The sequence below is a fragment of the Mobula hypostoma genome, chromosome 28 (assembly GCF_963921235.1).
Source record: "Mobula hypostoma chromosome 28, sMobHyp1.1, whole genome shotgun sequence".
Taxonomy (NCBI): domain Eukaryota; kingdom Metazoa; phylum Chordata; class Chondrichthyes; order Myliobatiformes; family Myliobatidae; genus Mobula; species Mobula hypostoma.
In genome coordinates this window covers 24,392,374-24,420,104 of record NC_086124.1, presented here as the reverse complement: position 1 = coordinate 24,420,104, position 27,731 = coordinate 24,392,374, and the positions used below count along the sequence as shown (strand labels likewise).

Sequence of the window (27,731 nt, the reverse complement as noted above, 5' to 3'; positions counted from 1 at the left end):
ATAATATAGTGTTTGACAGAGTGTGAACCAGATCGTCACCAGTACACTGGACCCCAAATTATTCAGACTCTGAGCCTTACCCAAAACTGTATGTAGCTTGTCAGGGACGCTCAGATGCTCGATTTCACAAGTGTAAGTGTCACCCTTCCTGGGGTCAATTTCGACCTGTAGCCGGACTTGGAACGTCCCATCCCGGTTGGGTAAAATTTTCGTCATTAGCACTTCCCGATCGATCACCGCACCATTCCGCAGCCACGTTGCGTGGATTTTCTTGGGATAAAATCCATGCACTTGGCATGTTAGGACCAAGGTATTCTCTCTGTTCTTCAGGTGTCTTGAGGTTATTGTGATCATCAGCTTCGCTGCCGTGGACAGAAACATATTGAAGTTGAACTTGGTTACAGGATCAGAAAAAGTAAAGAGCAACAGAATTTCAAAGTTCAAAGTATGTTTATTATTAAAGCATGTGTACATTATACATTATGTGATAAGACTCCTGAACGGATCCTGACCCGGATCTGGGCCATACCCTCCAAATATCCGGACCTGCCTCTCGGTTTTTTTGCACTACTTTACTTTCCATTTTTCTATTTTCTATTTATGATTTACAATTTAAATTTTTAATATTTACTATCGATTTGTAATCCAGGGAGCGGGAAGTGCAGAATCAAATATCATCGTGATGATTGTATGTTCTAGTATCAATTGTTTGGTGACAATAAAGTATAACGTATACAACCTTGAGATTCCACCATGATAGAATGGTGGAACAGACACAATAGGTTGAATGGCCTAATTCTGTTCCTATGTTTATTCACCTCCCTAGATGCTGCCTGGCCTGCTGAATTCTTGTGTGTGTGTGTGTGTGTGTGTGTGTGGCAATCTGGAACTGCTTTGGATTGCCACCATCTGCAGAATCTTTTGTGTTTAGAAATTGTCCCCGGTCATCTGCCTCTTACCAGGGGTATGGTTCTTTCAGTCACTCCCAAGTCAAATGAAAGTTCCAAGAACTGTCGGTAACCCAAAGTTTCCGTAAGGTGGAAATACCTAGGAATAAAAATTTGCATAGTGAGGTTAATTAGTTACAGGTTAGTGCATATCGGAATCAGGTCTGATATCAATGACATAGACTCAGTGTCCACTTTATTAGGTACGCCTGCTCGTTAATATAAACCTCTAATCAGCCAATCATGTGCCAGCAACTCAATGCATAAAAGCATGTAGACATGGTCAAGAGGTTCAGTTGTTGTTCAGACCAAACATCAGAATGGGGAAGAAATGCAATCTAATTAACTTTGACCATGGACCAGATGGGGTGGTCTGAGTATCTCAGAAACTGCTGATCTCCTGGGATTTTCATACACAACAGTCTCTGGAGTTCACAGAGAACGTTGTGACAAAGAAAAAACATCCAGTGAGCGGCAGTTTTGTGGGTGAAAGCACCTTGTTAATGAGAGAGGTCAGAGGAGGATGGCCAGACTGGTTCAATCTGACAGGACGAGGACAATAACTCAAATCACCATGTGTTACAGCAGTGGTGTGCAGAAGAGCATCTCTGAATGTACAACATGTGAAACCTCAAAGTGAATGAGCTGCAGCAGTGATTTCCAAGGTGGGGGATGCGGTATCGCTCCCCAAGGAGGCAGTTTGAGGTTCTAAGGAGGTGTTAGGGGAAATAGATGTCATCGGGGGGAGAGTGGCACCCTTACTTGAGGCTCGAGACCTGGCCAACCGTTAGTAGAGTAGGCACTTCCGACAAAAAGGATGAGGCACTGGAACACACAGGAAGAACCACAGCTCAGCGGGCGGTGAGCACTTGTCGTCACATCAAGTCTGAAATTTAACAATCTCATCCAACTTTACCAACCAAACAGACATTATTGGGGATGCATAAATTAGCAACCAGGGTGTCCAACAATTACCCTTGACTTGCAGCACAGAACGAGTTCATGCAATTTAACAGTTGATAAGTCAAGTACACCCTCTCAACCTTCGCAACAGACCTAGGGAAAACAGGTCGCGCAATGATACAGCGCTGGTTGGAACCAAAGGGTGAAATAGAGTCAATCAGTGAACCTGTCAACTCTGAGGAATCCTCTTGAGGTGTTCAAAGTGACCTCGGCTTTATATGTGCGGTCAAGAACCATCTTTGGGGATTACGAGACCTTACTTGATTGGTCAATTGTGCTAACTGGAAATAGTAAGAAGATAGCTTCCCAAACACAAGCTCTGTCATGACTAACATTTGATTCCAATCTGAATCCTTGTCAATGTAATTTTTATAGTTGTGATCGTCTTCACCTTTGCCTCGCTGTTCCTTTGCGTGCTGCTGCCATCTTTCCATCCGTGTCAACTCACTGCCGTCAACATCCGATAGGCATTCCCAGTGGTGTTAATTTATTATTTTAATTTAGTCCCGTAAACAGTGGGTAAGTACGTACGGTGCGATCTCTACAAGTTTGAAGGCAGTGAAGCCTTGAATTCTAATCCTACTAAGAAACAGAAACTACACAAAGTGTGTCAATACAAAGTTACATAGCTGGAGTATGGTTTTATTCCATCCTGTTAGATCAGCAGCGCCCCATGTTTCCTATTTGTAATACTGTACTGTCTAATGAATACATGAAACCATCAAGATTGCAGGAACACTTCTGTAAAAGACACCCTGAAAAGGCTACTTATGGTATTACTTGGTTCAAGAAGATGAAAGAAGCATTGGAAAACCATTGCACACTCGAGTCATTTGCCTTGTGGCCTTATTGCTTCTTATATCATTTCCAAAATGATAACAAGGTGTGGAAAATCTCATAGAATTGATGAAAGATTAATAATGCCGACTGGATCAGAAATGCTTCACCACTGTTCTCAAAATGGAAACCAGTATTTTAAAATCAATTCCTCTGAGCAATAGCTCATCGTATTGATGCAATGAGTAAAGATGTGGAATATCAACTGTGCACAGAGCCACAAAAAACAGAATTTGGGATACAACTGGATGAGAAAACAGTGTAAGGCAACGCAGCATTGCTAAAGTCATATGTACGGTTTTTCAAAAAGGGAAAAGTTTATGAAGAGACTCTCATTTGTAAAATATATACTGAGGATGAAAGTATTTCAATTAGGAACATGATTTCTGGTACAAGAGGTGGAGCACCATAAATGACAGGTTGCCATGCCGGTTTAGTGGCATTAATGAAAAAGGAAATTCCAAGTTTGTTTACATCCATTGTGTAATTCATCGTCAACACCTCACAGCCAAAAACTTCAGCTCGTGAGTTTTTTCAAGCATGACTCTTGTAATATCTGCTATCAACAAAATTAAAGCTCATCCATTAACTAGCAGAATATTTCACCATTTATGCCAAGATAACAATGCAGAGATTGAACGCTTGCTTCTTCACACTGAAGTGTGTTGACTGTCAAAAAGCTGATGCTTAAAACGTTTCTTTGATCTTTTTGACACTGGTGGAAGTCAACAAGATTGAACTTCTATATGGAGATGTGGCAAATGAAGCCAATCTGTATGACAAACTGAATATTCTAAATATGAGACTGCAGGGTGAAAACTTCAATTTAAACCAGACGAAAAGTGCAGTGTCCACTTTTATCAGAAAATTGAAAATACGTAAGCAAAACATTGGGAGAAGAATGTTCTCAGTTTCCCTGCATGGAAAGTATGACACTCTCTTTCACAGATGGTGATTTGCAAGAGTGCTCCTTACACCTGTAGTCACCGAAGAATGATTTTCGGAATTGATTCAAGGATTTGAATGATCCAGAAATTTCGGACTGGGTAATTAGCCCATTCCTTTTCAAGGTGGAAGAACAGAAAGAGAGCTTGCAAGAAGAAATTATCAAAATTCAGAATAAGGGAGAAGAAAAAATGCTTACTTAAAAATGTCGACTTTTGGGACTTCCAGATTGAGCATGGAGTGACTGGGTGCGTGTGAGTGTGGCTCCCAATTTTTATTGAAAATCTACCTGTTTATCTTTGCCGTATGCTTGAGATAACTGAATATTTAACATTGTGAACAACCCGGGACGTTGCTGGACACTGAAATGGCAAATAAAATGTACCTTCGAAGTAAAACTGGGGAAACAGATAGTGAAGCCTCGAGCAAGAAAGCTGATGTTACAGTAATGGTGCTGTTGCACGTTGCTGGACCTGGACCTGCACTGCCCGATGACTTGGAGAGGCTTCGTTTAGTACTTCTTACTGACATGATGCAAGTGATGCATTCTACCCTAAAAAGAGAACTTGAAGATGCTTTGTCACCAGTGAATGCTACCATGGAACAAATTATGTCTTATTACGAGTCACACGATGAACGCATTCGTGGGGTTGAAGACGGCCTGAATGATTACAGTGACTGACCGGTGAGCGCCGAAGCCGCCATTGCAGCGTTGCAGAGCGAAAACGCGTTTCTGAAGAGAAAGCTTGATGACCTCAAAAATCGGTCGTGGAGATCCAATTTGAGAGTGGTCGGCATTCCTGAAAATTTGGAAGGTTCGGACTCTGTTAAACTTATGACCGAGTTTTTTGACGAAGTGCTGGGGACAAATTTCTTCCCAAGGCCTCTCGTGCTTTCTCGTGCTCACCAAGTTGGGCCTAAACCATCCGGTGTCTCTGAAGCTAAGCAAACAAAACCAAGAACGTTCCTGGTTCTCTTTCACTTCTTTAAGATAAGCAATGTATCAATAGATGGAAGCAGAAGCTGTATTTCCACGGACATCGTGTGTTTTTTCATGAAGATTTTAGTGCGGAGCTGGGGAAAAAACGAGCAGCTTTCAAGGTGAAATCCCTGCTTTACAGGAAAGGGGTCAGGTTTGGCCTCTTGTATCCTGCCTGGCTCCGGATCATGCATGAAGGTAAAAAGCATTATTTTGATTCACCAGAGGCGGCCAAAGAGTTTTCCCATTCGCACTGGGGAGAAGAAGAACGAGAAGAGCAATGACTTTTTTTTTAGGTTATTCATGCAGCATTGAAGGGGCCTCTAGCCGAGGCAAACTGTTAATTTTCACAATCCACTTCTTTGTCCATTTTTTCCAGTTTAATTTGAGGAACACAATCAGGTCGAATTGCTGTGCTGCGGAATCTGATTAACAAAAACTTTCAACCAGCAAAATGTAAATATTTGGGATTTGTATCTCTGGCGTTTAGTTTCCTAGTTTTTTTTTAATGTTTTGCTTGACCTGTGTTATCTTTAGCCTAAATATATTAAAGTGATGGTATAAATTTTAAGGAGGGGAGCCACCCTGGATTAGATTGAAAGTTTGGTTGTATGGGGAACGCTTTGGAAGTGTTTTGTTGGGTACTGCCTGTGATCATCCTCAGTTGGGGAGGTAGATCTAGTTTTCGGGGGTTAATTGGGTTTTTTTGTTGTTTGTGTAAAGGGGTGGGGGGAGTGTTTTGCATGGCACCATGGCAGCTTATTGTTTTGTGTGTTACGGATTGGCCAGACTTCCTTTTCATTGTGCGTTATTGTGTGCAGCTTGTGCCCTTGCACTGTTTTGGATTGTGGGCCCTGTTTGTTTTTTGATATGGTTGACATGAGTGCTGCTGGTGGAGGCCACCCTGTGAGGTTTATTTCTTGGAATGTAAAGGGGCTCAATGGTCCTGTTAAAAGAGCTGAAGTTTTCTCTCATCTGAAACAATTAAAAGCAGATATACTATTTCAACAAGAGACACATTTAATAGTGGCAGACCATAATAGACTTCGTAAAGCATGGATTAGTCAGGTTTTTCATTCCAGATTTAATAGTAGGTCCAAGGGGGTGGCAATATTAATCACCAATAGAATGCAGTTTACACCATCTGATGTAATCAGTGACCCTAATGGTCGTTTTATTATAGTCTCTGGATCTCTTTTTCAGATACCTGTCCTTTTGGTAAATGTTTATGCCCCTAATTGGGACGACGTCCACTTTGCAAATAAGGTTTTGTCATTAATACCTAACCTGAATACACACCATCTAATCTTTTCAGGAGATTTGAACTGTGCTATTGACCCACTGCTTGATAGGTCTAGCTCTAGGGGAACATTTTCTGGTATGGCAAAGGCCTTCTCGATGTTTATGCAACAAAATCCAGGGCAAAAATCAAAAAGGACCACTTTTCAACATAATTGTATAAAGGCTAAGAGTGTTGTAAAAGCAAGCTTGAAGGCTTTGTGTATCAGTGCAAGGAGCATTCATAACAAGGTGGATGAATTGAATGTGCAGATAGTTATTAATAAATATAATATAGTTGGGATCACAGAGACATGGCTCCAGGGTGACCAAGGATGGGAGCTCAACATTCAGGGATATTCAATATTCAGGAGGGATAGACATGAAAGGAAAGAAGGTGGAGTGACATTGCTGGTTAGAGAGGAGATTAACGCAATAGAAAGGAAAGACATTAACTGGGAGGATGTGGAATCGATATGCGTAGAGCTGCATAACACTAAGGGACAGAAGACGCTGGTGGGAGTTGTGTACAGGCCACCTATCAGTAGTAGTAAGTTTGGGGATGGCATTAAACAGGAAATTAGAAATGTGTGCAATAAAGGAACAGCAGTTATCCTGGCTGACTTCAATCTACATATAGATTGGATGAACCAAATTGGTAAGGGTGCTGAGGAAGAGGATTTCTTGGAATGTATGCGGGATAGTTTTCTGAATCCACATGTCAAGGATCCAACTAGAGAGTAGACCATTCTAGACTGGGTAGTGAGCAATGAGGAAGGGTTAGTTAGCAATCTTGTCGTGTGAGGCCCCTGGGGTAAGAGTGACCATAATACGGTGGAATTCTTCATTAAGATGGAGAGTGATATAGTTAATTCAGAAACAAAGGTTCTGAACTTAAAAAGGGTAAATTTGAAGGTATGTGACGTGAATTAGCTAAGATAGACTGGCAAGTGATACTGAAAGGGTTGACGGTGGATATGCAATGGCAAGCATTTAAAGATCGCATGGATGAACTCCAACAATTGTTCATCCCAGATTGACAAAAGAATAAACCAGGGAAGGTAGTGCACCCGTGGCTGACAAGGGAAATTAGGGATAGTATCAATTCTAAAGAAGAAACCTACAAGTTAGTCAGAAAAAGCGTCACACCTGAGGACTGGGAGAAATTCAGAGTCCGGCAGAGGAGGACACAGGGCTTAATTAGGAAAGGGAAAAAAGATTATGAGAGAAAGCTGGCAGAGAACATAAAAACTGAATGTAAAAGCTTTTATAGATATGTGAAAAGAAAAAGATTGGTTAAGACAAATGTAGGTCCCTTACAGGCAGAAACAGATGAATTGATCATGAGGAACAAGGGCATGGCAGACCAATTGAATAACTACTTTGGTTCTGTCTTCACCAAGGAGGACATAAGTAATCTTTTGGAAATAGTAGGGGACCGAAGGTCTAGTGAGATGGAGGAACTGAGGGAAATACATGTCGGTAGGGAAGTGGTGTTTGGTAAATTGAAGAGATTAAAAGCAGATAAATCCCCAGGGTCAGATGGTCTGCATCCCAGGGTGCTTAAGGAAGTAGCCCAAGAAATATTGGATGCATTAGTGATAATTTTTCAAAACTCTTTAGATTCTGGATTAGTTCCTGAGAATTAGAGGGTGGCTAATGTAACCACGCTTTTTAAAAAAGGAGGGAGAGAGAAACCGGGGAATTATAGACCGGTAAGCCTGACATCGGTGGTGGGGAAAATGCTAGAGTCAGTTATCAAAGATGTGATAACAGAACATTGATGGAAAGCAGTTAAATCATCGGACAAAGTCAGCATGGATTTGTGAAAGGAAAATCATGTCTGACGAATCTCATAGAATTTTTTGAGGATGTAACTAGTAGAGTGGATAGGGGAGAACCAGTGGATGTGGTATATTTGGATTTTCAAAAGGCTTTTGACAAGGTCCCACACAGGAGATTAGTGTGCAAGCTTAAAGCACACAGTATTGGGGGTAAGGTATTGATGTGGATGGAGAATTGGTTGACAGACAGGAAGCAAAGAGTGGGAATAAATGGGACCTTTTCAGAATGGTAGGCAGTGACTAGTGGGGTACCAGAAGGCGTAGTGCTGAGACCCCAGTTGTTTACAATATATATTAATGACTTAGACGAGGGAATTAAATGCAGCGTCTCCAAGTTTGCGGATGACACGAAGCTGGGCGGCAGTGTCAGCTGTGAGGAGGATGCTAAGAGGATGCGGGGTGACTTGGATGGGTTAGGTGAGTGGGCAAATTCATGGCAAGTGCAATTTAATGGAGATAAATGTGAGGTTATCCACTTTGGTGGCAAGAACAGGAAAACAGATTATTATCTGAATGGTGGCCGATTAGGAAAAGGGGAGGTGCAACGAGACCTGGGTGTCATTGTAAACCAGTCATTGAAAGTGGGCATGCAGGTACAGCAGGCGGTGAAAAAGGCAAATGGTATGCTGGCGTTCATAGCAAGAGGATTCGAGTACAGGAGCAGGGAGGTACTACTGCAGTTGTACAAGGCCTTGGTGAGACCACACCTGGAGCATTGTGTGCAGTTTTGGTCCCCTAATCTGAGGAAAGACATTCTTGCCATAGAGGGAGTACAAAGAAGGTTCACCAGATTGATTCTTGGGATGGCAGGACTTTCATATGATGGAAGACTGGATCGACTCGGCTTATAGTCTCTGGAATTTGGAAGATTCAGGAGGGATCTTATTTGAAATGTATAAAATTCTAAAGGGATTGGACAGGCTAGATGCAGGAAGATTGTTCCCAATGTTGGGGAAGTCCAGAACGAGGGATCACAGTTTGAGGATAAAGGGGAAGCCTTTTAGGACCTAGATGTGGAAAAACTTCTTCACACAGAGAGTGGTGAATTTGTGGAATTCTCTGCCACAGGAAACAGTTGAGGCCAGTTCATTGGCTACATTTAAGAGGGAGTTAGATATGGCCCTTGTGGCTAAAGGGATCAGGAGGTATGGAGAGAAGGCAGGTACAGGGTTCTGAGTTGGATGATCAGCCATGATCATACTGAATGGCGGTGCAGGCTCGAAGGGCTGAATGGCCTACTCCTGCACCTATTTTCTATGAAAATGGTTATATGGAACCTTGAAGATTTTTGAATCCATCAGTTAGGCAATTCTCTTTCTTTTCTCATGTTCACCACTCCTATTCCAGGCTAGACTATTTCTTTATAGATAGCTCCTTGATACTAATGATTAGACAAATTGAGTACACTGCTATAGTTATATCTGATCACTCGCCCGTGAAACAGAACCCATGTTTTCCTTTAAACATTAGAGAATGGCCTCTGTGGAGACTTAACCCCCTTTTGCTTTCCAATGAGAAATTTTGTAGTTGTATATCGGCTAACATTGACACATTCTTCGAGACCAACAAAACTGAGTCTGTATCGTACTCTTTACTTTGGGGAACTTTAAAAGCTTACTTGAGGGGTCAAATAATATCTCATACTTCACATGCCAATAAAGAGCATAGGAAGGAAATGCAAGTGTTATCGCAATCTATTTTGGACCTGGATAGGCAATATTCTGAGGCACCCACTGCGGAATTATATAAAAGCTGGGCTGATTTGCAAGCAAAGTTTAATCTTCTCTCTACAAACCTATCAGAACAATTAATTCTTAGGACACGTGGCCTCTATTATGAATATGGTGACAAGGCGAGCCGGCTTATGGCTCATCAGTTGAAGCGTCAAGCTGCATCACGACTTATTCCCCAGATAAGAGACGCGCATCAAAGGTTGACAAGCAATCCAAAAGAGATTAATAACATCTTTGCAACTTTGTATTCCTCTCTGTATACCTCAGAGTTTCCATCAGATATAACAAATATGGAACGTTTTTTAGATAATTTGGAAATACTAACTCTTGAACCAGAGGAGGTGGAGAATTTAGATCGGGCTCTTGGGGCAGGAAGAGATTAATAATGCCATTATGGCTATGCAGAGTGGTAAGTCCCCAGGTCCTGATGATGATCTGATAGAATTTTATAAGAAATTTAAGGATAAGCTCATACCGGTCCTTCTAGAAGTGTTTCAGGAATCTTTGGAGAATGGTCCCTTACCCCCTACTCTTTCATAGGCATCTATTTCACTTCTTCTTAAAAAGGACAAGGACCTGACTCAATGTGGATCATATCGCCCCATCTCACTTTTGAATGTGGATGTGAAAATTTTGGCTAAAGTGCTTGCGTGCCGTTTAGAACGTCCCCTTCCCAAGATAATTTCAGATGATCAAACAGGTTTTATTAAATATTGTCATTCTTTTTTTAATATCCGTCGACTGGCTGATGTGGTTTATTCACCCAGTGATTCTCCGAGTCCGGAGGTTGTTATCTCCTTGGATGCGGAGAAGACGTTTGATAGAGTGGAGTGGGTATACTTGTTTAGAGTTTTGGAGAAATTTGGATTTGGCAGTATATTTGTAGCCTGGGTTAAGCTATTATATCACTTGCCTTTAGTGTGTATACAGACAAATTATTTTCGATCTGACTATTTCCCATTAAGACGTGGCACTCACCAAGGCTGCCCATTGTCCCCTCTTCTTTTTTGCAATTGCAATTGAGCCTCTTTCTATTGCACTTGTCAACTACATGATTTCAAGGTGTTAGGAGAGGGAACATGGAACACCGTGTATCCCTATATGCTGATGACCTCTTACTTTATGTTAGCGACCCTGCAGGTAGCAGTCCTGCTATTGTATCATTATTAGGTCAATTTGGAGCCTTCTCTGGCTATAAACTGAGCCTTCAAAAAAGCAAATGATTTCCCATTAATAACTTGGCCCTACAGATCCGACAGGAATCTTTGCCTTTTCCTGTATCTCAGGATGGTTTTGTATACCTAGGAATACATGTTACTCACTCTTTTACACCTCTGAAGCTAACTACAGGCCTCAGGTTAGCCAATTAAAGGCTGATTTTGAGAGATGGTGCAGTTTACCTCTTACTATAGCCGGGAGAATTCGATCAGTGAAAATGTCTAAACTTCCCAGATTTCTTTATTTGTTCCAGTGCTTGCCAGTTTTCTTATCGAAGTTATTTTTCAAATCAGTCGACCAAGCTATAACTTCCTTTATTTGGGAAAATAAGGTCTCAAGGGTTAATGAGCGCACTCTCCAAAGAGGTCGTGTCGTAGGTGGAATGGGCCTTCCTAGCTTTATTCATTATTACTGGGCATCAAACATTCAAAAAGTATTATTTTGGCTCCACCAGCCAGATATAATCTGGTGCCTGCTTGAGTCACGGTCTTGCCACTCCTTGTCTCTCCCAGCTTTAGTGTATTCTTCCTTACCATTGAAATCCTCTCAATTCACATTTAACTCGGTCGTGCTCTCCACCCTCAAAATTTTTAATCAATTTCGCTCCACTGTAAGTTCACATCAGCTTCAGTTTTGGGTCCCATTCATAGAAACCATCTACTTCTTCCCTCCACATTCGATTCAGCTTTCAGACAATGGGGTTTGAACGGTCTTATGTGCATTAAGGATTTGTATACTGATAACATATTTGATAGTTTTGATAACCTGCACGGTAAGTATGGCCTTCCGCATAATCATTTTTTTAAATACCTGCAGATTCGCCACTTTGTCAAGGAAAAATTTCCCTTTTTTCCTGATCTACCACCTGCTATATTGTGGGAAAAACTCACTCTTAGCTTTAATAATAAAGGGCTGATCTCTGTACTATACTCTCAGCTGATGTCTTTGGGAGTTCAAGATCTAAACAAAACTAAAACTAGGTGGGAGAATGACCTTGGTATGGATCTGGTTGAAGAATATTGGGCAAAAGCATTGAATAGGGTTCATTTCTCATCATCATGTGCTAGACTGGGGCTCATACAATTTAAAGTTTTACACAGGGTACATTTATGTAAAGCCAGCCTTGCTGACATATATCCCGGGACAGACGCTGGCTGTGACAAGTGTTCTCTCCGGCTGGTTTAGTGCATACATTTTGGTCTTGTTCTCGGCTTGATGGCTATCGAGCACTGGTTTTTAAAATTATCAGTGAGGTTTTGGGGGTGACACTGAGACCTTGCCTGCTTATAGCTGTATTTGGTGTGGCAGATGATGTTTTGGGTTTAAATGCAAGCCAGTCGGATATCATTGCATTTACATCGCTATTGGCCTGTAGGAGAATCTTGCTGGTCTGGAAATCTGCCAGTCCCCCATCTGCTGCTGCTTGGTTAGAGGACGTAATGTTTTTTCTAAAATTAGAAAAGATTAAATTCACTTTGAGAGGGTTTGTGAAAAAATTCTATTCAAAATGGGGACCTTTCTTGTCATATTTTGGAGGTCTTAAGGAATTACCTACGAGCTGAGGGCATTTGATTGTACTTGGGAAGTTGTCTCCCTTTTAACACGCATATGGTTTATGGGTGGTTGTTGAGTTGTAATATGAGTGTATTTTGGATCATCTGACATGTTGTGGATGTATGTGGGCCTTCGTCTTTAAGTAGTGTGGGGGTATGGCTGTGAAATGTCTGTACTTGTATTTGTGAATTGTTGTATTGTAAATACAATAAATAATATTATAAATACAGCTGCCATGGTATGTTCAGGGAGGGCAGGCGAGGGGAGGTTTATTTAGGGGTAAGATATAAAAGCAAAATGGAGGAAAATGTAATCCATTATGTATTCTGTATTGTGTCCTTCCTTCAATAAAAATAAAAAATAAAAAAATTAAAAGATGTCGACTTCTGTGGTATGTGGCTAGAGGGTCATATGAAGTTTCCTGGTCTTTGAAGAAGAGCCAAACTGTTCTTCGTTGCATTTCTATCCTCCTACCTTATTGAAAGTGCAATGAACCACAAACTCACAAAAAAACAGAAACCGCTTGGATATTGTCACGTGTGATTCAAAAGCCTTGACTTAAGGCTTTTGCTGTCACAACTTGAACCAGATATTTCAATTCTTGCTAAAAAAAAACCTTCAAGCTCAAGGATCACCTTCATATCGAAGCTGCTGTACAGTGTGTAGGTACTGTGTAAGCTAGGTTTAAAGACAAATAAAAATTTAAATCAGAATCAGTTTTCTCATGTTAGCATATGGTAGACATGCTTTTACACCATGGGGGTGTCAGAAAGTACATTGTGCCTAAGAGGAGTATTGGCTAGTATGAAAGTGCTTTAGGGAGGCATGGGGCTAAAAGAAGTTGGGAAACAGTGGGCTACAGCAACAGAAGACCACGAACATACACTCAGTGGCCACTTTATTAGCCACAGGAAAAACCTAATAAAGTGGTCACTGAGTATCAGGTCTTCTTCCTGACAAGTTTGCTGTCTTCTGCCAGCAATATGGTGTAATACATTAAAGGAATAAATTACAATTATAAACATATTTAAATGAAATAAATAGTTCAGATAGAGAGCAAAAATAGTGAGGTTATGTTCATGGGTTTTTCATGGACTGTTCATAAATCTGATGGCAGAAGGGAAGAAGCTTTTCCTGAATCCTTTAGTGTGTGCCTTCAGGCTCCTGTACCTCCTCCCTGAAGGGAGCACTGAGAAGAGGGCATGTCCTGGGTGGTGAGGGTCCTCAATGATGGATGTTGCCTTTTTGAGGCATCACTCCTTGAAGTTTCCTAAATGCTAAGGAGGATCGTACGCATGATGGAACTGACTGAGTTCACAACTTTCTGCAGCTTCTTTCAACCCTTTGCAGTATCTACACCCCCTCCCCACATGGGCAGCCAGTTGTACCTCTCCATGGTATATCTGTAGAAATTTGACATACGAAATCTCCTCAAACTCGTAATGAAATATAGCCGCTGTTGTGCCTTTTTATAACTGCCTCGACATGTAGGGCCCAGGATAGATCCTCAGAGATATTGTCGCCTAATAACTTGAAATTGCTCACTCCCTCCGCTTCTGATTCCTCTTTGAGGACTGGTGCGTGTGTTCCCTTGTTTTGCCCTCTCTGTCAGCCTATGCCACACAGCCTGCTTGAACATCGCTTTGAAAACAAAACTTTAATTCCACTTCCCACTCCCATGCCATGGCCTCCTCTTCTGTCAGGATGAGGCCACACTCAGGTTGGAGGAGTAACATCTCATATTCCACCTGGGTAGCCTCCAACCTGATTGCATGAACATCGATTTCTCGAACTTCCAGTAATAACACCCCCCCCCACTTCATCATTCCCCATTCCCTTTTCCCTCTCTCACCTTACCTGCACATCACCTCCCTCTGGTGCTTCCCCCCTTTCTTTCTTCCATGCCCTTCCGTCCTTTCCTATCAGATTCCTCCTCCTCCAGTCCTGCACCTCTTTTCCCAATCAACTTCCCAGCTCCTTACTTCACCCCTCTCCACCTCCTAACTCTGACTCCTCAACTTGTTTCTCCAGTCCTGATGAATGGTCTCAGTCCGAAACGTCGTCTGTACTCTTTTCCATAGATACTGCCTGGCCTGCTGAGCTCCTCCAGCACTTTGTGTGTGCTGCTCGGATTTCCAGCATCTGCAAATTTTTTTTGTGAAAATAAACTTACCCGTCAGAGCTTGAACAACCAGGTGAACGATCTCCATGGCATGTCATTAACATAGCGGGCAACATTTCTGATAACCTTTCAATTGCAGTTCAGATCGTCCACGAAAGACTTTACAATGGATTGATGGCCACAAACTTTCCTGTTGTATAATCAAAGCAAACAGCCACTTCTCCATTGTAAGCAAACTGCAGGGTAGCCATTGAGAACTCTGAACCTTTACCAGAGAAAGTCACTTGACCGATGTGCATTCCTGGCAAGCAGATAATAATCGATCCATTAACCATTTGTAAGAGTGAAATGGCTTATTTTAAAACCTTAAAATTAATCAAACTGAAAGAACAAATTTGTCTCTCCCTTCTGTGGATACCTCACCATTCTGACGGCAACAGGTGCCACTCCTCCAGAGCCACCTCTCCCTCCCACCGTAAAACTCCAATAGCTGGGATTTGGTGGTGGTGCTGCTGACCCTTCACCCTCACTCTCGGCACCCACCTCTTCCTCAGTTCGATGCCCACGTCCCCACCCACCTCTTCGCCCAAACCCCTCCTCACCATTGAAGTGTCCTTCCCTCAACACCTCTCCCCACAGACATCTCTCCTCACTGTCCACACCCAACTCTCCACTCACTCCCTCTGTCCCTACCCACCCTCAGTGACTACTTCCCTCCCCAAACATCTTTGGCAGTCCCTCCCCACCCACTCACCCATAGCCCCCTCTCCTCCCAATCTCAGTGCCCTCTATCCTCCCCACTCTCTGCACCCCCACAACTCCACTCCTCAGCCCTCCGTCCCACCCTTAGCACCCCTCTCCCTCCCCACACACCTTTGGCACCCTATTTCCTCTCCCACACAACCATCCCCAATGACTCCTCCCCTTCCACCAACCCCTCAACGATACTCAATCCACCTCCACTCCCTCCCTCTCTGCTCTCTCTCAGTGCATCCTTCCCTTCCCATGCCCATTCGATGCCCTCTCTCCTCTCCTTTGGATCCCCTTCCCCTCCCATGGTGCCCACTCCACTACCCTCCATTGGCGCCCACTCCTCCCCACCTTCCCTTTTCACCCCCTCCCCACCCTCCATTGGCACCCTTCCCCTCAGCTCTCCACCCTCCTTTGGTGCTCACTCCCCACCCTGCCTCAATATCACTCCCCTCTTCTCCCCACCCTCCATCGGTGCCCATTTCCCTCCCCTCCCCTCTTAACCCTCCCTCAGTTCATCTCCCCACCCTCCCTTGGTGCTACTCTCTCCACCTTCCTTCAGCGAGGTCTCCCTTTCCCTCCTGACCTTTACCTTCCCCTCCCTCCCTAGTTGCCCTCTTCCCTCTCTTGCCCACCCTCCCTCAGTGTCCCCACCCCCCTCTACCTCCCTACGCTCCATCGGTGCCCCCTCCCCCGGCGCCTCCCATCCCTGGGGCGCTGCGCTCCTCACCCAGGGCAGTGGAGCCGTTGAGGAGGAGGAGGAGGAGGAAGGCGGCGAGCAGAGAGGGAGAGCGGCGTCGCCTCACGCCGGCCGGCGGCTCCTGAGACAGCGGGAGGAGCAGCTGGCTCACGGTTCGCGGAGACGGCATCATTCCCCACATCCCTTTCGCCGAAGGCTGAGGACCTGGTCACACAGCCTCTACGCGCCAAACCGATCGCCAGCCGGCAGGTCCCGTAACGGGAGGCGATCGATGTAGAAGTTTCCCCGGCTGAATGGGCGGCCGCTGCCACAGACAGGCGGGGCGAGGCGGGAGGGAACGCCTTCTGTTTCCACTTGGCGCTTTATTCTCAATGAGACTCAACAACACTAGACGAAAGGTGATTGGGATACCAGCTGAGAGGAGTGTGGATGGGGTCGGGTAATAACAGGTGACGGGGTGGTAGGTGTGTGGGTGGGACACCAGGTGAGGGGGGAGGTAGGTGTGTGGGTGGGATACCAGCTGAGGGGAGGAGGGTGGGTGGGATGCCAGGTGAGAAGGGGGGTGGGTGGGTGTAATACCAGGCGAGGGGGAGGTGGAATGAGGGGAAAGCAGGTGAGGGGGAAGGTGAGTGGATGGGATACCAGTTGAGCAATAAGGTGGGTGATAGGGGGAGGGAGTATACCAGGTGAGAGGGACGGTGTTTGTGTGTGTGTGTATGGTAGGGGGCTACCAGGTAAGAGGGGATAGCAGGTGTTTGGATGGTGGACAGGTGGGTGGTGGATGGGGATATGCCAGATGAAGGGGAAGGTGTGAGGTTGCTTCATTTTCCATTCCTATCAGATTCCTTCTTCTTCAGCTTTAACCTCTTCCACCAATCACCTTCCAGCTTCTTATCCCAAAACCTCAACCTATCCCACCCACCTTCCCCCTCTCCTGGCCTCACCTATCACCTGCAAGCATGTTCACCTTCCCCTCCTCCCACCTTCTTATTCTGGCTTCCCCCACCCCCCAACCCCCACCTTCCTTTCCAGTCCTGATGAAGGTTCTCGGTGTGAGACATTGATTGTCCATTTCCCTCTCTAGACATTGCCTGACCTGATGGGTTCCTCCGGCAGTTTGTGTGTCTTACATTTATGTAGCATCTTTGAAGACATTCCATGTCAATTAAATGTGTCATCAAACGCTCAGGAGACCAATGGCACCTAATGGCGACTCCTTTGCTTGCATCTTTGGAAATAGCTCTATTTCTTTCTTTTTCCCTTTTCGGGGTTCTTTTGAAGATCCTGACCTGGAGTGACACGCTGACTTCGGTTCTTTGCGGGATTGGGACCCGCTCTTGGGGTCTCAGGACTGGCTGCTTTTTGATATGCCATGGACGCGGCCTGGAAGACTCGCGCACCTTTGGTGTGCCGGATTCCGGTGGCTCTGGAGGTAGGTGGACTCGAGGTCAGTGCCGGTGCCTGGTGTGTTGTGGGAGACGAAAGGACACAGAGCTCGGAAAAAGCAACGTAGCAGAATTTTAAGTCTGTTGTTTATTATACCTCCCCTCTCACTGTGAAATGGGGACATCTCTTTTTCCCTTATTAGGGAGGGAGAGAGAGAGAGAGAAAGAGCCCGTGGTATGTTGAATACCAGGTGAACGAGTAGTCTTTGGGGTACTGCAAGTCTCTGTCTTTATTGATGCTTTGCTGCACACTTGAGTTCTTCGTGGGGGGTGCTGATGCTTTTTTACTGGTGGGGGAGAGGGGGGTTGTTGCCTTGCTGCTGCTTATGCGTGGGAGGGGTGAGCTGGGGGTGGGCTTTGGGGTTCTAATATTTAACCATCATTTATTCTTTGGGTCACTCCTCTGTTTTCATGGACGTTTGTGAAGAAAGGGAGTTTCAGGGTATATATTGTATACATTCCTCTGACATTCAATGCACCTTTGAAATGTGACGTTGAGATGCCAATGGCAAAAGTTGCAAAGGTCAACAGATGTTTGAAGGAAGAGGTAACTAAGCTACTTAGAGGAGCAGAGAGGCACAGATATTACGGGTGATAATTCTTAAGAGCTGCCGACAATGGACTGGGTGGTGTAAGAAACCAGGGATGAGGTGACTACCTTCTCTGGAATCTCACTAGGCTGTGGCCTCAGCCTCCTTCTCTGTTTCTTGTACACTCACAACTGTGCGGCCACAGTCTGTGCTAACTCCATCTACAGGTTTGAGGAAGACACCATTGTAGTGGGCTGAACCTGAAAAAGCAATGGGGGGAGGAGAGGAAGATACAAGAGAGCTTAGTGGCATGGAGTCGTGACGACAGCCTCTCCCTGACTGTCAGCAGAACAAAAGGCTTTGTCAGTAACATTAGGAAAGAGGCACATGTTCTTGTTTCCATCTTTGGTACTGAGGCTCAGAGGGTTAACAGCTTCCTGTTCCTAGGTGTGAACATCACTAATGTTCTATCCTTGTCCAACCACCTAAACACCAAGGCCAAGAGCACTCACCAATGCCTCTGTTTCCTCAGGAGGCTAAAGAAATCTAGCATGTCCCTTTTGACCCTCTTCGAAGGTCGTCACCTTATCATGGTGGGGAGGCTCGTGAGTTCCTGAGAGTGATGCCGCCTGGAGCTTAGGCCCTGGTAGGGTCACCCACGGTGGTAAGGTTAACGGAGAAGTTCCAGACAAAGAGCGATGCAACTAAGTCCTCAGTTGTAGGGCTGGCGGAAGATAATGACACATCACAATGACAGTGAGGGCCGGGGACGGCTGTAGCAGTGACGGGTCTCCAGTCGCCTTGCACTCCAGCCACTGAATCTGTCAATGACCGTGCATCAGCATCTCCACATCGAACAATGCCACACATAGCTGTGCTCCATTAAGGGAATAACCCCTTTGGAGAGTGTTATACTCGACTCGAGTGACCGTTCCACCCTCATATGCAGCGGCACCAGAGAATGCCATCATGGCTTGATGGGGCAACGGCTCTGCACGTGACTGCACGAAACTGTGGAACCGCGGGCCACAACTCAGCACATCGCGGAAACCGGCTTCTCCTGCATACACTGCTCGCTGTTTCAGCAAAACAGCCAGCATAACCAAGGACCCCACCCAGCCCAGACATTCTCTCTTCTCCCCTCTCCATTGGGCAAAAGTCTGAAAGTGTGAAAGCATGCACAACCGGGCTCAAGGCCAGATTCCATCCTGGTTATAAGTGTCATGGTCCGGATCGGGGTCCCTTTAAATTTAGCTTGTTTATTTTACGATCCGGACCGTTGATTCCCTGTTGTCCCGTGCCCCTCGACTTTGATGATTAGAGGCAATTAACACTTGGCTGAACCAGTAGTTTATAGTCTCCGGCTTTCAGCCGTTCGGTGCGGGAGCATCTGCAAAGTCATGGCGTGCCGATGACATCTGGCCGGAGCAAGCCTAGTCTCTGCCAAAGCATAAGCCGGTAATTTGCCTCTCCTCACTGGAGCAACCCTGTCCAATTACCTCGCCAAAGCGAGCCTGCAAAGTTTCCTCACCGAGGTGGGTCCGTCAGTTAACCCGCCGGAGAGAATCAGGAACTGCTGTCTATTGTTCCCGGGCCGAGTAGAGAGCTCGCCACTACCCGGAGGCTCCAAGTCGAGTCCGGGCCCTGGCGGCATTCAAGCACCAGGTCGAGTCCTGGCCCTGGCGGCATTCAAGCACCAGGTTGAGTCCTGGCCCTGGCGGCTTCACAGTTCTGAGTCAAGTCCTGGCCCTGGCGGTCTGTGATTCCTGTCCTACCCCCTTGTCTGAATCCGTGCTCTGACCCTGTCACCTCTAGCCCTCGTCTGCAGCCCCTGCCTGCACTTCGGTCTAGTTCCATCACCGGAGCTAGATAGGTACTGTCTGGTGTTCATTCGTGTTGGTCTTGTCCTGTCCTTGCCTCCGTGGGGTGAGTTAGGCCGTCTTGCTGTTGCCCTGCGGGGGATCATGTCTTGTCTTATCTGGTCCTCGCCTCCGTGGGGTTAAGTCTGACCGTCCTGCCGTTGCCCCGCGGGGGGTCATGTCTTGTCGTGTCTGGTCCTCGCCTCCGCGGGATAAGTCAGGCCGTCTTGCCGTTGCCCCGCGGGGTTTCATGAGTCCCGGCCCTATGTCCTGTACCCAAGGCGGGGTCCCGGCTCTCTGTTCTGTGTGTGAGTCTCGGCCCTATGTCCTGTACCCAAGGAGGGGTTCCGGCTCTGTGTTCTGTGTATGTGTCTATGGTTCCATGTACCTGCTCTCCTGAGACCGAGGCTCTGTTTTCCATGTTCCTCCTCTCCCTAGCCCATGTCATGTCCATGCCTGGTTCTGGGGTCCAAGCCCAAGGCAAGACCCAGGTACTGGGTCCTTGCCCAGTCTCTGGCTCGGAGTCCATACCCTAGCCTCTTCATGTCTCCTCTAGTTCTGGGAGCCGATTCCGAGTCCAAGCCCAGACCCCCGGTCCCAGCCTAGTCGTAGTGCCGAGTCCTTGTCCAGTTTGCTACTCCTGCTCCTGCCTTGCTCTCCTGGTATCAAACAATAAACTAAATCTAAGTAACCTCACAAGATGTGTCTTGCATTTGGGTCCACCCTTGCTCCCAATGGCCTGCCATTGAGACAATAAGGCCATTGAATGGCCCTCTAGTCAGATGAGGTGGAATCTGGACCTCATAATCTCTCTGGTTGTTGCCTGCACTGTGCTTCTCTGTTACTGGAAGACCCTACTCTTCATTGTATAATTGCTTTCCCCTTGTCCATCTCAGTGTGCTGATGTGATAAATGATTTGCCGGTGTGACATGCAAAAACCAAAATTTCCCACTGCTTTCAAGATGTTTGAGGCCATCTTCAAAAGGCAATGCCTGAAAAGGGTGGCATCCGTCATGAAGGACCCCATCACCCAGGATGTACCCTCTTCTCATTGCTACCATCGGAGAGGAGGTACACGGATCTGAAGGCACACGCTCAACATTTTAGGAACAGCTTCTTCTCCCCCTCCACCACATTTCCAAATGGTCCCTAACCTCATGAGTACTATTTTGCTCCCTTTTCTCGCTACTTATTTATTTTTAATATATTGTAATTTATGTATTGTAATCTATAGCATTTTTTATGCATTGCAATGTTCTGCTGTTGCAAAACAATCGCTTTCACGACACATGTCAGTGATAATAAACCTGATTCTGTGCTTGGGGTCACATGACAATTTCAGTGTGGGAGAAACATGGACAAGCCACACAACATATTGCACACATTTCCAGTGAATGCTTGATATTCACTCAGGGGCCACTTTATTAGGTACTTTAATGCAAATATCTAATCAGCCCATCATTTGACAGCAGCTCAATGCATGTGTTTTTGTTCAGACTAAACATCAGAATGGGGGAAGAAATGTGATCTAAGTGACTTTGACTGTTGGTGCCAGATGGGGTGGTTTGAGTATCTCAGAAACTGCTGATCTCCTGGGATTTTCACATACAAGTCTCTAGAGTTTACAAAAAATGGTATGAGGAAGAAAAGTGGCAGTTCTGTGGGTGTAAACAATTTGTTAATGAGAGAGGTCAGAGGAGAACGGCCAGACTGGTTCATACTGACAGGAAGACAACAGTGAGTCAAATCACCACATATTAAAACAGCAGTGTGCAAAAGAGCATCTTGAATGCACAGCATGTGCACCTTGAAGTTTGTACGTTCTCCCTGTGACCATGTGGGTTTCCTCTGGGTGCTCTGGTTTCCTCCCACAGTCCCCAGACATACTGGTTGGTAGGTTAACTGGTCTTTGTAAATTGTCCTGTGATTAGGCTAGCATTAAAATGGGGTTTCTGGATGGCGCAGCTCAAAGGAGAAAAAGGGTGTACTCTTAAATATTTATCACTAAATAAACAATAAACCTACACTTAACAATAATCAACCAATTTACCAATTTCGAAGTGGAAGAAAGATGGCAAGCCACACTATATATTACATAAATTTCCAGTTCCATCCTCCATAAATTTGCATATTTTAAATTCTGTGCATTCTTTGGGGAGATGAGGAACTTAACTCAGCTTTGGGGAAGTTTCACATGGGAGGTCTCGTGTTGGCTCTGTGCCCAAGACACAAAATTATATTCTGCAGCACACTGAAATGCACTGAACCTGACCTGGGGGATTTCTCAAGATAGTGTTCCTTTGTTCAACCAGGAAGTAGTCTCATTTAAATATCCTTACAACCAACTAGTCTGGATTATCCACATAACAATAATTTTTTGAGCGGAGAGCGGCAGTTAACTCAATAAGATCTGTTTTCTTTTCTATCATATGTCCCTTGTTCAAGGTTCAAAGTAAATGTATTATTAAAGTACATATATGTCACCATATAGAACTCTGAGATTCATTTCCTTGTAAATCCAATGTGTCACCAATGTTCCGGATTCTTCTTTGAGAACCCATGAGTACAAAATTTAACTGTAGAAAAGTAGCATCACATACTTATCGTTCATTTGGGAGGTTAACCCCCAAAAGTTTACAAAACTGGAAAAATGGGAGACCTAGGAAGGGTCTTGACCCAAAGGATCAACTCCTGTAGCTGCTGAGTTCTTCTGGCATTTTGTGTGTGTTACACAAAAGTGGAAAATACTGGATTTTCCTCTGGCCAGGCTAAGGATTCAGTGTGACTCTGGTCTGAGGTCCTGGGTAAAACACTAAGCAGAGAAAAGATTATGAGATGACTCATGTGTGAATCTTATGAATAACAGGAAGGGTAAATGCAACAGATTTAAATAAAGTAGGAGGAACATCTACTGAACTTCATTTGGAAGAGCCTTTCTGCCCCAGTGTTTCATGTGGTTTGGACTGGGTATTTCAAAGTTCAGAGTTCAAAGTAAAGCTCACTATCAGAGTACACACGTCACCGTATACAACCCTGAGATTCTTTATCCGTGGGCATACTTAGCAAATCTATAGAACACCATCTGTAAACAGTATCTATAAACTATAAACAATCTCTGCAACTTGTTTCAGTCAGAACAAGGGGAAGTACACTGTGATTAAAGCATACAGTTGGTACCTAATAAAGTAGCCACTGAGTTTACGTTCATGGTCACCTTGCTGCTGTACCCTGTCCATGTCAAGGTTCGATGTATTGTGCATTCAGGGATGCTCTTCTGCAACCACTGTTGTAACGCATGGTTATTTAAGTTACTGTCAGCGTGGGCCAGTCTGGCTGTTCTCCTCTGAACTCTCTCATTAACAGAGCTTTTTCACCCACAGAATTGATCCTCACTGGATGATTTTAAAAAAATTTTTTCACTAGTCTCTGTCAACTCTAGAGATGATTGTGTGTTAAAATTACAGGAAGTCAGCAGTTTCTGAGATACTCAAAACACCCAAATGTGGCACCAACAATCACTTCATTTTCAAAGTCACCTGGATCACATTTCTTCCCCATTCTGATGTTTGGTCTAAACAACAACTGAATCTCTTGACCATCTCTACGTGCTTTTATGCATCGAGTTACTGCCTGGTGAATGGCTGATTAGATATTTGCAATAATGAGCAGGTGTACAGGTGTACCAAAGAAATTATTTATTATTAAAGAAAATGTGATATTGAAACATACTGTTTCAACTTCTGGAGCTGCAAAAGGCCTTGGACCAATGTTCCCTTTATCTTTTTTTAAAGCTGCATAGACCAACAGTTGTTCTGAGCAGGAATTTTTTACATGGCCTGAAAACTGTGTGGTACTTTGAATGTTATCTTTTTCTTTAGTATGAATACTATTGAATATCTAGGATGAAAATTGAAAGATCACATACTTTTGATTTTATTTATAAACTGAAGTGTACAATGAAATAGAGTACAAAAAAGAAAATCTTTCATGCTTCATAAACCTTTTCTTGTCTGTCTTTCTTCCAGCTGCGTGGCAACAAAGGCTATGTGTGTGGGAACATTTCAGTTACACCACGGCTGTGCACCCGTGCGGCTTAGATGGAACGGTGCCTTGGACAGATTAGAAGAATAGGCAAAGAAGTGGCAGGTGGAATACAATGTAGGGATGTGTATGCTCTTGCACTTTGGTAGAAGGAATAAAGGTGTTGGCTGTTTTATAAATGGGGAGAAAATTCAGGAAGCAGAGGTGCAAAAGGACTTGGTAGTCCTCTTGCAGGATTCCCCAAAGGTTAACTTGCAGGTTGAGTCATTACTAAGGAAGGCAAATACAATATTGGCATTCATTTCAGGAGGGCTTGACTGTAAAAGCAAGGATGAAATGCTGAGGATTTATAAGGCACTGGCCAGACCACATTTGGAGTATTGTGAGCAGTTTTCGGACCCTTATCTCAGAAAGGATGTGATGGTATTAGACAGGCTCCAGAGGAGGTTCACGAGAATGATCCCGGGAATGAAAGGGTTAACAAATGGCTCTGAGTCTGTACTTGCTGGAGTTTAGAAGAACGAGTGGAGATCTCATTGAAACCTAAAATACAGTGAATGTAGAGAGGATGCTACCAATAGTGAGAGATCTAGGTCCAAAGGGTCCAGCCTTTAGACAGAAATGAGGAGAAATTTCTTGATCCAGAGATGGAATTCATTGCCACAGACGGCCGTGAAGGCCAAATCATTGGGTATAATTAAAGAGAGGTTGATAGGTTCTTGTTTAGTAAGGGCATCAAAGGTATGGGGAGAAGGCAGGAGAATGGGGTTGGTTGGAAAAATAAATTAACCTTGATGAAATGGTGGCGCGGATTCGATAGACTGAATGGCCTAATTCTGTGTATTACGGAAACCTCAGGGTAATAGTTGAATACGTGAACAAATAGGTAACTAGCATCATAAAGGACCAGAGGGACACAGATACTGTATTATGGGTGATAATTTTAAGAGGTGCTGTCACTGAACACTAGGTGGTGTAAGAGACCAGAGATGAGGTAGGTGTCTTCACTGGAATTCCACAAGGTGCATTGTTAATCCGCTTCTCCCTGTACGGTCATGACCTCCTGGCCAGATTCTGGTCGAACCCCACCAACAAGTTTGCAGATGAGACCACTGTAGTGGGCTGGATCTCAGATACCAATGAGAGGAAGTAGAGGAAAGAAAGAGAGAGCCCAGTGGCATGGATTCGCGCTAACAACCTCTCCCCGACTGTCGGGAGAACAAAAGAGCTGGTCCTTGACTTCTGGAAGGGAGCGGTGCACGCACTCCTATTTACAGCAGTGGTGACGGGGTGGAGAGCTGAAAATTTTTAGTAGTGAACATTATCAATAAGTTCTGCTCCACGCCGCAGCTAAGAAGGCGCACCATCTCTTCTATGTGGTCTGGAAGATAAAGAAATTAGTCTGCCCCCTTTGTACCCTCACCAAGTTTTATCGATGCACCATGTTACGTGGATGTATTATGACTTGGTTCGGCAACTGTTCTGCCTGGGATCTGACACCGGACAATGCAGATAGCCACGAGTGCTCGTCCCAACTGGCCTATTTCTGAAGATCATCGCCACGGTGTTGGAAAGAGTTTTGAGCTGCAGGATGAAAATTATTTGTAGTTCCATGAACACCAGAGCAGCACATACAGTAGTTGTGATCGGTGCAGACTCTGGACCTCACCCCAAACTGCACAGTCTCTCCAGGACACCCCTGTGCTCCAGTTGAGAAGTGTAGGTGCCCCCCTGCTGGGGTCAACGCTGAACATGAAGTCTGAGTTGGAATGTGTCAGTTTGGCAAAAGGCTGCTCCTGAACATCTCCTGCTTGATGGCTTCGCCATTCCGCAGCCACGCTGTGTTGACGTCCCTTAGGTAAAGTCCATCCACTCTGTACATCAGGACTGAGGGCTTTACTCCCACGTTCAGCTGTGTTAACGTTATGGTGATGGAACGTTTCACTGCAGTGGAGAGAAACCATAAGACACAGGAGCAGAATTAGATCATACGGCCCATCGAGTCTGCTCTGCCTTTCCATCATGGCTGATTCATTATCCCTCTCAACTCCATTCTCCTGTCTTCTTCCCAGAACCTTTGATGCCATTACTAATCAAGAACCTAACAACCTCCACTTTAAATATACCCAATGACTTGACCTCCACAGCTGTTTGTGACAATGAATTTCACAAATTCACCACCCTCTGGCTGAAGAAATTCCTCCTCATCTCTGTTCTAAAGGGACACACTTCCATTCTGAAGCAGTGCCTCAGAATTACTGAGAATGTTCAGTACAGGAGATGGAATATCATGTTATAGCATATTGGTAAGGTCACCTCCATAGTGCTGAGGCTATGAAGACTGCCCCAGCTTCTGTGCTCCATGCCCGCTAACATGACAAACTGATAAGCCAGGCTTTGGGCTGCTCCAGGGTTCGGATCTAAGGATCATTTTTGGTTTGGAATGCTGTTGTCTGCATGACCTCTTTTTGCTTTCTCTTGCACATTGATTGTTGTTTTTTTCTTTAATAAGGTTCTTTCAGGTTCCTTGCTTTGTGGCCACCTGTGAGCAAGCAAATCTCAATGTTGTTTAATTTTTACATTCTTTGATAATAAATGCACTTGATTCTTGAATCAATGTACAGTTCTGGCTACTTTCCTGTAGGAAGAATTTTATTAAATGAATAAGGTGCAAACAGGATGTTACCAAGACAAGAGATTATAAGAAGCTGGATAGGCTGGGTCTTTACCTTCTCAATTGTAGGAGTTCGAAAGGTGACCTTATAAACTTTTGAGATTTATAAGACCACTCTTGGAATATTGTGTTCAGCTATGTTTGCTTCATTATAAGAAGGACATCGACACTTTAGAGAGGATGCAGATGAGATTTAACAGGATGTTGTCTGTTCTAGAGGGCATGTCTTATGAGGACAGTTTGAGCAAGCTAGGGATTTTCTCTTTGGAGCAAATAAGATGAAAGTTGACTTCATAGAGGTGTAAAATGATAAGAGGCACAGATCAAATAGATAGCCAGAAACTCTTTCCCAAGGCTGAAATGCCTAATACAAGAGGGCATAATTTTAAGGTGATTGATGGGAAGTATGGGGGTGGGGGGAGATGTCAGAGATATGTTTTTACACAGAGTGGTGGGTGTGTGGAATGCACTACCGGGGTGGTGGTAGAGGCAGATACATTAGGGGCTTTTAAGAAACTCTTAAATAGGTACATGAATGATAGGAAAATGGAGCTCTATGTGGGAGTGTAGAGGTAGATTGATTAGGAGTAGGTTTAAAGGTCTGCACAACATTGTGCACCAAAGGGTCTGTCTGTGCTGTAATATTCTGTGATGTCATAGGGGACATAGAGAAGGTGAATACAATCTTTTTCTCCAGGTTGGGTAGAAGTGAGAGAGTGAGAAAGAAAGACTTATAAAGGACCTGAGGGGAAACTTGTTCCACACGAAGTCTTGTAGTTATTGGGAATGAGCTGGCAGAGGAATATTTGAGGCAGGTATAGTTATGACATTTAAAAGGCCTTTGGGCCATTAAAGATTAAATGATCTAACGATTAGCCTCACTTGTCACATGTACATCGAAACACATATCCAATCACAAACACAAGAGCTTCTGCGGATGCTGGAAATCCAGAGCAACACTTTGTGTGAACGATGATCACAGACTGAGGATTGCACGGCAGGCCTAGCCATGCTTTTGAAGCCTTCATAGCATTCTCACATGGATTGGAAAGGTTTAGAACCCTTCCTGGGGTTCTGAGATGCCTCTGTTAATGGCAGGGGTCAATGGCATAAAACAATGTTGAGAACCCCTGGTTCAGAGGGACATGGACCAAATGCAGGTTTCTGTCCTGCTGTTTGAAGACCATTGAATCGTTCCCTAGTATGACAAGATGGGCTCTGGATCACACTGTGTGCCTCTCCATGGCCTTACATCTTATTGTCTACCTACTTACACTCTGAAACTGTATCTCTTTGTTCTGTATTCTATTA

The 27,731-nt window shown here is 44.6% G+C and overlaps 2 long non-coding RNA genes across 2 annotated transcripts; one reads left to right on the top strand and one right to left on the bottom strand.

Annotated features, from left to right (window-relative positions):
- Positions 1-964: 964 nt before the first annotated feature.
- LOC134338950 (uncharacterized) lies at positions 965-16,039 on the bottom strand. The gene is made up of 3 exons (XR_010016314.1): positions 15,901-16,039; positions 14,472-14,721; positions 965-1,047 (listed from the first exon to the last, which is right to left on the bottom strand). It is a non-coding gene; the product is annotated as an uncharacterized LOC134338950 (long non-coding RNA).
- Positions 16,040-16,209: 170 nt separating this feature from the next.
- LOC134338951 (uncharacterized) lies at positions 16,210-26,277 on the top strand. The gene is made up of 3 exons (XR_010016315.1): positions 16,210-16,268; positions 17,152-17,302; positions 23,731-26,277. It is a non-coding gene; the product is annotated as an uncharacterized LOC134338951 (long non-coding RNA).
- Positions 26,278-27,731: the final 1,454 nt, after the last annotated feature.